The sequence below is a fragment of the Pundamilia nyererei genome, unplaced genomic scaffold (genome assembly GCF_000239375.1).
Source record: "Pundamilia nyererei isolate P.nyererei 1_Seehausen unplaced genomic scaffold, PunNye1.0 scaffold00002, whole genome shotgun sequence".
Lineage (NCBI taxonomy): Eukaryota > Metazoa > Chordata > Actinopteri > Cichliformes > Cichlidae > Pundamilia > Pundamilia nyererei.
In genome coordinates this window covers 564,333-573,650 of record NW_005187403.1, presented here as the reverse complement: position 1 = coordinate 573,650, position 9,318 = coordinate 564,333, and the positions used below count along the sequence as shown (strand labels likewise).

At 37.9% G+C, this 9,318-nt stretch overlaps 1 protein-coding gene across 2 annotated transcripts in view; it reads left to right on the top strand.

Moving 5' to 3' along the window:
* ttc28 (tetratricopeptide repeat domain 28) overlaps positions 1-9,318 on the top strand; it is a 148,917-nt gene that overhangs the window by 22,048 nt on the left and 117,551 nt on the right. The window lies entirely within an intron of this gene.

Sequence of the window (9,318 nt, the reverse complement as noted above, 5' to 3'; positions counted from 1 at the left end):
TGTGTGTGTGTGTGTGTGTGTGTGTGTGTGTGTGTGTGTGTGTGTGTGTGTGTGTGTGTGTGTGTGGCCATGTATGGGAGCAAAGATGAATTGTCTCATTTGTGGTGGGTGCCTGGAGGCCACACAGACTGATGTAGCCACTCTGCGGCAGACTTTATCTCACACTCAGACTATGTCCACACTAAATGCTGACAAATTTAAACACCTTTGTGTGTCAAACAGGGCTCTGTCCACAAGAGTGTTTTCAGAATTTGCTGTAAAATCTCAGAACCATAAAAAGCAGCATTCTTTCTCTCGTTCATCAGTTTTGTTGTGTTTTTGTTATATGTCCTACATGTTAAAATTACAGATTTACTCTGACACTGGTATACATTTGCAGTAAAAGATAAAAACGTCAGTGTCAAAATTATGAATAAAACAAACTTAAGTTATTATACTAGCAATAGCCCATCCTACTGGCCCATTTTGTCTTCAAGTGGTTCATTCCAGATTTAGTGTCAGCCGAAACAACCATTAAGTTATATATGGGTGATATACGTTAAACATGACATGTGAAAGAAACACAAGTGGAGGTAAATAATAATAACACTAATAAAAGGACAGTTGTCAGTTAGAGGCGATTGTTAAGGCTAGTTTTTTACTCTAGAGCTTAATGCATTCCTCAATAGTCTGACAGCGAGCCTTTTGTTCCCTTTGGCCTAGGCTTAGCTGTACATCAGTTGCCCCCCCCCCCCCCCCACCCACTTCTTCTTCTGCCTTTAGTGGTCACCACAGTGGCTCGTCTACCTCCTCTGTTGCACCAAATGCCTGCATATCACATCCATGAACCTCATCTGAGGTCTTTTTCTTTTCCTCCTGCAAAACCTGTAGAGGTGGAGTATAGAGTCGCTGAGATCATACCTTCGCCTTCAGTCATGCACACAGACACTGTCCAAGATTTCCTCACATTTATCAACCTTACCATTCCCCTTGGATGTGTGCAAAAGAGATCTAGACGTTGTGTCTCTTGATGATATTTTCAGTGCAGCTGTTTATTTTGAAAAATGACAAACTTTGTTATGAAACCTGCCAACACAGAAGTTGATTTCTCAGGGTGCAGGTGAAGTATGTTACTAAATATTTAGAACCAAAAATTAGATTTCAATAATGCATAAAAGAAGCACAAGACTTTTATTTTGAAGTCAAATACAAATACATAATATGATTGAATGAACCCAAATAAACAATGATTCTTTTGCAGCAAACATAATTATACCTGACCCTGAGACATCAGTTGGGTAGACATCAACACACAAACACTAACGACTGCTACAACTAGTGTGGTTTCACCTGCAATGCAGTCAAAAAAAAGTCTCTACCATCTAGCTACTGTTGGAATTAATATTATTGCTGGTCCCTCTTGGGGTTCAGCATCATGCTAAAGGATACTTTGGCTTGCAGACTGGAGTGGTCAGAGATTAGCAGATGATCTGCTCTACTTCTCACTATGCTCTACTGTCACCCCATTGTGGCTCCTCATGGAGTGGTGCTTGAAAGTATAAACTCAACATAGCAAGTGCAAATTTGTAAGATGCACTAACAGCTTTGTGACTTTTTTCCTAATTAGCATAGTTGAGTCGGGGGTAGGGCAGTATTATGACACAGTGGCTGTTTGTATTTCACAGTCTCAGTTTTAGAATTGTTACAGCCTTATCCAATATTAGGACATCTGTTCACCTCTTATTCCTCAGAATTTCATTCAAACTTTCTGCCATATCAGCTACTCTGATGGTTATTGCACTGATTGGATGTCCTACCTATTAGTGATAGGGCGGAGGTGTACAGAGCATTAGTGGATGATTTTATGGCCCACTCTGGGAGGAATCATAATTTTTCAAACTTCAGAAGGAAGATCACGACACAACTTGTGCCTTTCCAGGATCGGATGTTGATGAGGTAGAGGAGTACAAGTACCAGGGCATCTACATCAACAACAGGCTGAACTAGAAGACCAACCCAAGCTATGCACAAAATGGAGCTGAGCAGGCTCTGAGTCTCCAGGAAGCTGAGATTCTTATATGTGTGAAGCATTTTCGAGCACCCAGTTGTGGTGATATTGAGTTTATTTCAAGTTTTGAATATTTTGGCTAGTTTGCTAAGTTACTGAATCATTCGTTAAAGCTTGAGAGCGAGCTAGGACGGCAGGAGCTAGGACGGCAGCCCTCGGTAGGCAATAGTTACACAAAGACTATTGTGCAACTATTGTTATGCTAAGGTTATTCAGGAAAGGTTAGGATTTAGATATATACTGTAACTGTGGAATACATTCAGTCTAGTCTTACCACAGTAGTCACGTAATTATAATTTTTTGTTCGATAATTCATAGTTCCTTGATTCAGGACAGGCAGGAAGACTGTAGCAGTGATGAGTTCTCTCTCTTTCATTTGAGTTGTGGATTGTGTGATGGCTGCACTTACAGCCACACAGTGGTAATATCCACCATGTTAGTGTAGAGGCTTATACATAACATTGCATTCACATTCGTCTTTCTTTAAATATAGGAATTAATTTACAGGACAATAAATAACTGGTTTTGGTTTAGAATTAATTCACATACTCACATAACACTGCATTCTAAAAGGCAGTCATATAATATCACACACTTATGTATGATTTAATCTTTGTTTTCTGAGTTACCTTTGTTGCAGCTACTCCAGTCGCCTTGATTGAGATGCCAAGAGGTGGAAAAGGGGTGGAGCAAGCTTTAAAGGAAGACTGCGAATTGGTTCATTCCATAACTCGGGACCATGGGGGGGATTTGGAGATCATTATGTCAGGTTTAGTTAGGTTCTATGTGTTTCCCCCCCTTTTTCTGGACTGATCAGCCACTATTTAAGTTTCCCCTTTGTCTCGTTAAGGAAGTCAGTTTGTTTGAGTTATTAGTATTGTTGTCAATTTTGAGTAGAGTTCTGTTATTTTGACCTCTTTTATGGGCCCAAGATTTTAATTCTTTTTGCATGAGTTAACCAAATATTTTTTTGTGTTAAATAAAAAGAATCCCTTTTCTTTGGACTTTAACCTGTGCCTATGTTTCCTTCGCTGCTCGGTCCATCACAATAGTTTATATTAAACTAAACAAAGAAGTGCTGGTCTTCTCACAACAGAATATCAATTTTTATTGATATTGATCATTTTCATTTTAAACATATTTTTACTATAGATTATATAATTGAAGTTATAATTTGCACTGACTACTTCGAAGAGAATTACCTTAAAACATCTGTAACTGAGTGCTCAACTAATTTCACAATGGATTAAACACAACTCAATTCTGCTCCCGCATAGATCAGTTTACGTTGAAAGACAGCAGATTAAATCCCAGTGTTTGATCTGTGAAGATTCTCATCTTAATTTCTAACATGTAGTTGCTTCCAGCCTCCGTTCCCCTCTGTGGCTCTACAGGTCTTTGTGATTAAGGGTCAGTACAAGCAGAACGGAGATGATCAAGAGACACATCCTAAATCTGTGTCTGCTAGTCCAGTACACACCAGCACACACACACCAAACCACTACATTCATCACTGCCAAGGTGTGAGTTTAGTAGCCATGTTGACTGTAGAAAGTGCTTCATCAAAATGACTTTCCTGACATATGGAGTGTGTAGGTGTGTGTTCATATTCCATGTATCTATTAGCGAGGTGATAGGTGTTTGAGTGTGTAATGGCAAAGTGATAATGCCTCTGAGAGAGATTAATAAGATGGAGATTTGATAAAGATATGCAGTTTTCCTCATCTCTCAGCTCCTCTGACAAACATTTCTTTCTGTATCTGAAGAAAAGGTCAAGGTTCAAATGTCAGAGGTCACACTATTATCTCATGACTGAAATACTGCCAGGGAAGCCAAGGAGTCAGTTTGGGGGAGTTTGCTGTAGGTTACATTGTAGTGAAACAGTAAATGAAATACATGACTTACATATCATTTCATTACATTTTTGTAACAACAACAATGTGGACCTGCAGTTTATGTTAATGAATTCATCCTTCAAATGCAATGCTATTTGCATACGTTTGGTTTCTTGTATGTGCCCTTTTGTCTCCTTTGTTTGCTGCTTGTAACCGGTTGTAAATATACAGATATACGGTTTACAGTTTTCATAAAAAAACAATGAGGTTGGCACCAGCCATGAGCATAAACAACCCCACCTCCAGACACGCACGCACGCACGCACGCACGCACACACACACACACACACTAACACACTGAAAAATAGCTACTAAATTATTGATACCATCTGAGGCGTGGTGTGATTTAAGAGAATCGTGATTGCCTAATTCAATGGAAAGGCATCATGTACAAGCAGAACATACATGTGTCTACATATGTACATGCAACACATTCCAGATCAAACTATTCCAACCTGAGTTTAAAGAAATTGTCTAATCAACCCTAACTCCTAAACCTAAACTATCAGTAATTGAGAATTTTGGCTTTTGTTTTCAGAAGTATTTGCAATAACAGGTAAAAAAAATTTAAAGTAAACCTGAAATCAGCTGTATATTCAAAGGACAGTCCATGTCCATGCAAACAGAAAAAACATATGAAAAAGGATGACACTAAACAGCACACAGTGTGCAGAGAAAGACACTGCCTAATCCTAAAAATAAAGTGGACCTGAAAAATAAAAGAACTAATCGCTCTTTTTGAAATGTAGTGAATTGAAATATTTTTTTAAGAAACCAAATATACTACTGTTCAACACTGGATTGGTTGGGAAAAAAAAGGGAGATAGTATTTCTCCTACTTCTCTTCCTTGTTCTTCTTCTTGGTGATGATGAAACTATAGCAACATGACAAAACCTTCTTTCAGTTAAACCACTGCCAGTTGTTACAGATCCTGGTGTGATCACTAAACCAGCATGCAGCACAACAGTCACACAGATATCCTCAGAGTGGACAGTCCCTTTCCCGCAGCTTGGCACATTCATTCCATGTAAAGCATTGCTGCTTTAAGAAAGATAGATTGTTGCATCCATGCAACAACATTATGGGTGCAAGCATAAGGCACATATTGTCAGGCTTTATATTAACTGTACTTAATCCTCATTTGACACCTAAAAATGGATCTCCAAGCCACCGCTTTCTCTATAAACATATTTTTGTACAACACTAATGGCATGGACACGGTAACTGTATAACTTTAAATAAAAGATGTCTATTTATGTAAACCTGCATCCTTCCTAATGGCCCACAAAGGGTTCTTGTTATTAAAAGTAATATGTTTATGTAAAAATCGCACTTGGCTCCCTTGACCTCACTAAAAAAATTACTTATGAGGTTATCTTCTTGATCACTCAAGTCTAATTCAGTATAGAATGACATAGGCATGATTTTGGATAGGTCTAACGACTGGTAATAGTCGCTGCTGTGAGTGTTTGTAGTCCTCATCATGTTTAGTAAAAAAAAAAAACGTAAGATGGTAACTTCGAAAATATCCACCTCCAGGCTTCACAAATGGAACCTTAAAAGAACGTGACATATGTGACATAACATTGGTAGTATTACTGTATTACATACAGTGTGTAGTATTTTGAATGCCGCATTAACTTTTAAAAACATCTAAATTGATTTTATAATGGAAGTTTGCCAACTAAGTAGTATTTCTGGCACCTCAGGAACAGGTAAAGCACAGCACATTTTTGTCTTTGGTCAATTTATTCTAAGCTAAACTAACTATCACTTGATTGCAGCTGTATATAGTACTGCGCAAAAGTGTCAAGCCACCCCTCATTTCTTCTTTTCCAAAGACCCAGAAATTCTTGTCATTTTTAAAGTGGTCTTCAAAAATAGCTCAAGATCACTCGCATAGTACAATGCAGTAAAACAAACCTAGATAGAAAAAACAAACACAGTAGAAAACTATCAGTCATGGACTGACCTCCCCAGCAACAGGATCATTGTTGAATATTATTAAACCAATGATCATCTTGAGAGAGAACAGAACCAAAGGCAACCAGCATCCACAAAGAGTTTTGGAATGTCCTTCAAGAGGCCTGGAGAACTATTCCTGCAGACTACTTTAAAAAATTAAAAGAGAGTGCAGACCGTGCTGAAGGATAAAGCTGGCCATACCAAATAATGACTTTCAACCTCATTAGGATGCACAAACTCTGTTTTTGCTTTGTATACTGTATTTCTATGTATGTGTACACATTTCAATCAATTGCTGCACCCATTTTCATTTTCCTCACAAAATAAAAAGACACATCACTGCATTAATCATGCAAAGATCAGACATTTCTTGCCTAACTCTCAGGAAGAAAATATATATGAATGCTATATTACCAGAAATGCTAAAAATAAAGCTTTCCTTTAATGTGTGAGCTACCTAAACAGTATGACAGACATTCGAAGAGGCCATAAAAGCACTAGTAGTAGTAGCTCTATTAAATAGCAACAGAAAAGCTGGTATGTCAGGAGCACTTGTATAGTTTAAAGCTTGGTTTCTTTAATAGATAAGAAGGTTTTCAGTATTATATAAGAGTCAGTTTGTCTTTGATGTTCACATCATCACAGCAGGAGTCCTTCTTCCCCCTCAAGGGTTTTACCTCAAACAGGGCACCAAAGAGCAAATTCATACCAGGACATGTCACTGACATAGTTATTGCCTTTTTCATATTGACTGTTGTTTTTGTTTTATACTGTAACAAACAAACTGTAACTATTTTTTAATTCATATTTGCATAACTTACCTACTTTGATGAGGTTCTGACTTCTCTTTTGTGTGTGAGTTAGAGCTCGGTGTTGCATGGACATGTGCATTGCTACCGGTAATGTGGTTATGCCAATATGTCTTCTGGAAGACCATGTGTTTGCCTCTACAAGTCCTTTTTCTGTGAGCAGAATGCAGATGACAGTCATGTTGTTTGACAAGGAAAGGGGATGAAGGCGTATAATGAAATAAAGTATTGTTTCCAGCCTCTTGCCTCGTTCAATCTTCAGTGTCTTTAATAAAATACACATGCACACACAGACACACACACAAACACAGAAACTTGTCAGAGCTTATATCAGTCACCAGTCTCATTTTCAAGTCCTTGAATTAGAATATAAAATAATGTAATATTTTCTCCAACCTAGCCCTTAGGTATGAATGTCAAATATCAGATGGTGGTTAAGACTTTTAAGGAGAGGGCCAGAGCCAGTTGATTTTTTTTAACCAAAGTTAGTTGAAAACACTTTTAAAAAGTGGAACAATTTTTAAAAGATTCAGTCAAAATGAGCTCAAAGAGATGAATACACAAGAGTGACTCAAAAAGCTTCACAGATGCAAAACAGACAAAAAAATTCAAAACATTAGAAAAATGACTCAAAACTACTGCTGTTAATGAGAGCAAATTATGACCAAATTGACTCAAAGTGACCGTCACTGCTGACTTAATACTATCAGAAAGGTGACTCATAACCACCTCAAATATACAAAAACTCTACAAGCTCTAACTGGAATTGACCAAAAAAATCACAAGCCACAAGAAGATGCAAACCCCCCCTGTAGAGGTTTCAAAATGAAATATTGCTCAAAAGCACACCAAAGTGATGTTGCAAAGCCACAAAGAGATGCAAAAAACCATTTCAAAGGTGACTCTAAATTACCTCAAATAGGCAGACATTACCACAAAAATGGCTCCAAACCACCTCAAAGAAAAAGCAATGGTGCTTGGAGCCACAGCTTGACTTTTAATATTTGACCTTAGACAGTATAAAAGATAGATGTCGCTTTTGTGTCTGTAAAGTAAAGTGACTGTGGAAGTTAGTATGCCTTTTAATTTGCACATGTTCAAAATTCAGATCATTCTTCTTTAAGCTGCTCCCTTTACATGTTACCACCCTATCTCTATCATCCTCTTCTTTTGCACCAACCATGTCCTCACTACATTCATAGCTAGCTACATCCATAGAAGCTATGGCTTCTCAGCTATGTCCACCTGTTATTGTTACTACAGTGCTACATGTCATCCTTGTTCTTTAAAAATGGTACCAGTACACCATGGTACCAGAAGAATCCTATCACTCTCTGGGGTAGTGTTAAACAGTCTGTTTCAAAAGTCCTCTCCCCTCTCGCCGACACATCTCCATACCTCCATATGTATGTGTTTATCTGGAAAAACTGCATTTTCACTCTTTATCCTTTTCATAGCTTCCCTCACTTTCTCCTTAGTAATCCTCTACTTTTCCTGATTCACTTACTTCCCTCTATTTATCCTACTCTCTCATTTTCTGTATTCATCACCTCCTGAAAATACTCCTTTCATGGTAAATGGACTTTTCTACTCTAACAGAGCATTCGAAGTACAACTCACTCTCCAATGGACACACTCGTTTTTATACTTACCTGCTTTCTATTTAAAATTCACAAACATGTGTACGCCTATGAATGCATAACAAAGCAACTTAAGGCTAAGTATCTTGCTCAAGGATACTGGGTATCCAGTCAGGGATCGAACCACCAACCTTCCAATTAGTTAATGAGCTGCTCTCCCTCCTGAGTTACAGCTAGAGCAAACCACATTTCAGCTTCTCATCTCCTCTGTTCACTGGTTAGCACATTTCCATTTCTCTCCTTAATCACCCTAACTTGCTGACGTCCTTTCCAGCTTCATATCTCTCTGACTAGTCCCTCAATACAAGTACTTTTCTTCTTCTTTACTCCATCTATATATACATATCCCATTTTTTTCTTTGCTAGCCTTTTTGTACTTTCCATTCAGATGATATACCAAACACCCCCTTGGCACAGGTATGTTATTCATTCTGCTGGGTATTTTGACCTACTGAAGGTTTGGTGTTACTCATATGGAAGCGAGAGAACAAAACTCTTTCAGCTTATAAGTTGAGAAGAAAATATAACCACTAAACAGGCAGCACACTTGCCTTAAAAAACAAGCAAAAAAAATGATTTGTTTCTGTGAACTAACAGACATTGCAAAGTTTAATATGTAACAAGGAATTTGTTTTAACTTATAGTTACCATTATTTTCACAATATATTAACAGATGTTTAGTTCAGTATGTGTTTTTTTCCCCTAAATGCAAAGTGGCTGCTTGAGACAAAAATAAAAGATCCGTCAATTCGAACCTTCCTATATTTACTGAATGAATGCTTCACTGTGCAATTCTGAATGTAGGCTTTTGTAATCATATGCTTGTTAAGTGAAAACGCATCAGTTTCTTTTAAATGAAATCGTACTTAATACAGTGGTTACCGTGTGTGTGTGTGTGTGTGTGTGTGTGTGTGTGTGTGTGTGTGAGAGAGAGAGAGAGAGAGAGAGAGGCGGGATTGGA